The sequence below is a fragment of the Sus scrofa genome, chromosome 6 (genome assembly GCF_000003025.6).
Source record: "Sus scrofa isolate TJ Tabasco breed Duroc chromosome 6, Sscrofa11.1, whole genome shotgun sequence".
NCBI classification, from domain to species: Eukaryota; Metazoa; Chordata; class Mammalia; order Artiodactyla; family Suidae; genus Sus; species Sus scrofa.
The window spans coordinates 97,527,758-97,531,399 of NC_010448.4; positions in this window are offsets into that span (position 1 = coordinate 97,527,758).

The following is a 3,642-nucleotide window of genomic DNA, read 5'->3' on the forward strand; positions in this document are numbered from 1 at the left end:
GACGTGGCTCGGATCTGGTTTTTGCTGTGACTGTGGTGTAGGCTGACGGCTGCAGCTCCAGTTAAGCCCCTAGCCTGGGATCTTCCATATGCCACCGGTGCTGCCCTAAAAAGCAAAACAAAAACCAAAAACCAAAAAGGATGATGTACTGTTTGTCTAAATTTTAGAAGACAAGCAGAGAGGCACCCTTGGTAAATCAGTAGAACATCATTTGCTCATAACTTTTTTTTTTTTTTTTGTCTTTTTGCCTTTTCTAGGGCCACTCCCATGGCATATGGAGGTTCCCAGGCTAGGGGTCGAATCGGAGCTGTAGCCACCGGCCTACGCCAGAGCCACAGCAACGCGGGATCTGAGCCGCGTCTGCAACCTACACCACAGCTCACAGCAACACCGGATCTTAACCCACTGAGCAAGGCCAGGGATCGAACCCACAACCTCATGGTTCCTAGTTGGATTCGTTAGCCGCTGAGCCCTGGTGGGAACTCTGCTCATGACATTTTTTGCCATAGGAATTATGCAGCGGAGGTGGGGGTCAGGTGGGGTGGAGACAGAACCAAGATGGTCAAGGATTTTTTTGTGGGAGGGGGTTCCACTGGGCTCCAGCTGGCACATAACCACAGTAATGGGTTACATTGTGCCATTCCATTTTCTTCTAAAACTGTAACTTATGTGACCAAAAATGTTCCTGGCATTTTTTGGATGCATTTTGAATCTCCGCACAATTGAATGATTGTCACAAGTTGAATGATGAGACCTGGTCTCGAAACAGAACTTGACGGTAAATCGTCTGGGATCACATTGGAATGTTTTCTTGATTTTATGCTTATTTTATTGAGTGGCCTTAATGGTATTAGGATTCTTTGTGAAAATGTTTCTAGATCCTATGAAGGAATATTCAAATGATTTCATCATCACTTCTTGTTTTGTGATTAGGAGATGCAGAACCTAAAAATTTAGTATGCATATGGTTAGATGTGTTAGAAGGGGGCTTGGGTGCATTGAGATTGCCTGTTTAAGACTAAATGACTAAATTGTGCTCCCCCCCACAACACGTGCACACGCAGAGACACACACACCACACACACACACACACACACACACAGGGAAGAGATGGCAAATAAAGGAGCAAATAATGTAAATTCTTTAGACGGTAATCATCACTAATAATTTCTTTTGGCTCCATCTACAACATGTGGAAGTTCCCAGGCCAGGAATGGAAACTACACCACAGCAGTAACCAGAGCCACATCAGTGACAACACCAGATCCTTAACCTGCTGTGCCACCAGGGAAGTCCCCATCATTAACTGGTTTTAATGACCCCATATTCTAGTGGTTTCTGATTCAGGTAGTCAAGAAAATTAGAATCATTGGAGTTCCCGTCATGGCACAGTGGTTAATGAATCTGACTAGGAACCATGAGGTTGCAGGTTCGGTCCCTGGCCTTGCTCAGTGGGTTAAGGATCCGGCGTTGCTGTGAGCTGTGGTGTAGGTTGCAGACGCGGCTCGGATCCCATGTTGCTGTGGCTCTGGTGTAGGCCGGTGGCTACTCTACAGCTCCGATTCGACCCCTAGCCTGGGAACCTCCACATGCCGCGGGAGCGGCCCAAGAAATGGCAAAAAGATAAAAAAAAAAAAAAAAAAAAAAAAAAAAAAAAAAAAAAAAAAAAAAAAGAAAATTAGAATCATTAATACTCAAAATCATACCATTAAAATCACAATTATCTGACACCTCATTAGTAAGGCACTTTTATTTCAGTGGTTCAATATTTTTATAGATTAGCCAATGTTATCCAGTAACCTCAAATGGAGTTATGTGTTTCCTGTGCTGTGCATTACATCCTTGTATCTTATTGTATACCTAGTAGTTTATTCCTCTTAATCCTCTTCCCCTGTTTTACGCCAACCCCTGTCCCCACTGGTGACTTCTAGTTTATTCTCTGTGTCTGAAGGCACTTCCAGGTGCTTCTTTTTTCCCAAGTATTTCACGATTCTTGCTGGAGGTGCTAATGAGTGGCTCGGGTAGAGCCTTCCCACAGGTACGGGCGCTTAGATTTAAAACAAAATTCTTTGGCAGAGAAGAGACTGTTTATGCTTTTCTTTTATTGCTTACTAAAGGCTAACGTCTACTTCAGATAAATCGATATTCCTGAATTGCAAACTTTTCAGAAGCTTAGCGGAAATGTGTTCTTGTCAGGCTTAAATGTTAACCCTCTCTCTGCTGGGGGGAGAGCAGTTTAATTTTGCTCTGCTTTGGTTAAAAGAAGAGGCCATCTCCCGGGAACCCATGACTGGTTAGCTGCAGCTTTACTATCCTAACCAGTCCTCTCTTCCTCTTGAGAAAGGTAGGCTGGGTCTGGGCTCTCGAGCGCCTGTGGGATGGGAGTGTTTGCTGAGGTTGGGACGAGTGAGCACATGGACGCCTGTGGTTCTCAATTCCCCAGCCTCTTGCTCGGACAGCGCCTTGGACAGAAGGAGACCTCCTCTGACTCCGGGAGCCGTTGGACCTGCTGGTGTGTCCTCAGCATCGTCCAGTTTTCTTCCGTCAGGGCCTCCTCACACTTTATTGTTTCATTTGCTAAATTTTCTGTCTTCTCTGCTGCCCTGTAAACCCCATGAGTACAGAGACTCTGCCTGCCTTGTTTTCAAGCCAGCATTGGGTTCGGGGTAAAGCCCTGGATGACACTGCAGGCCCGAGGAATGTCCTGCTACGTCTGATGCCCTGGGAGCCTGAAGGGCATCTTCCTCTCCCCTCTGATACCAAGAGGCCATTTGCCTTGAGTTCAATGAGAGTGGGAGTTCTGGGTCTTTCAAATCTAAGTCCTCCATCCTTTCACGCTGCCCTGTCTCCCTCAGTGTTGTCTGCCCTCCTGCTCCTCCTGTCCTGGGGGGCAGGCTGCCCTCCTGTGGCCTCTGCAACACTGCCCGGGGTTGTGGCCCCCCTCTCAGCTGAGGTGGTGCGGGCTGGGCGCAGACTGAGGGTAGCACTTGCCCCCTCTGTGCATTTCCTGCTGATGCACAACCTACCAGGGAGGGAGGGGAGTCGAGGGTCAGTGCACAGCTGGGGCCATTTTCTGGGGGTGGTGGCAGCGGCAGGGGTGGGGTGGGGTGGTGGGCAGCCTTGTAGCCTGAGTAAAGATTGGGGCCCATTTTGACGTGCACTAGGCCACAACTGCCAGCATTCACACTGACTTGGAACACACTAGAATTTCAGAGCGCCAAAGGAGAGGAAGGCTGCTCCCGCCACCTCAGAGCCTCAGAGACACCCAGAGGACCTCACCAGGGCAGCCTGCGCCGGGGCCCCAAGGATGCTCTAGCCTGGGAGCTGGTGAGCTGTGACCTGGCACCCAGATCGGCCCCATGCCTGTTTTGTGTGGTCCGCAAGCTCAGAATAATTTGTATGTTTTCAAATGGTTTAAAAAAATCAAAAGAGAAAGAATATTTCATGATACATGAAAATGATATGAAGTCCAAACTTCTGTGTACATCAATAAAGTTTTATTGGAACAGAGCCACACCCATCTGTTGACATATTGTCTCTGGCAGATTTTGCACTAAACCCCAGAGTTACGTCCCTGCAACAGAGAAGCCCACCCTGCCAAGCCTCAGCTATTTCCTCCTCCAACCTGTAGACAAGACGTTT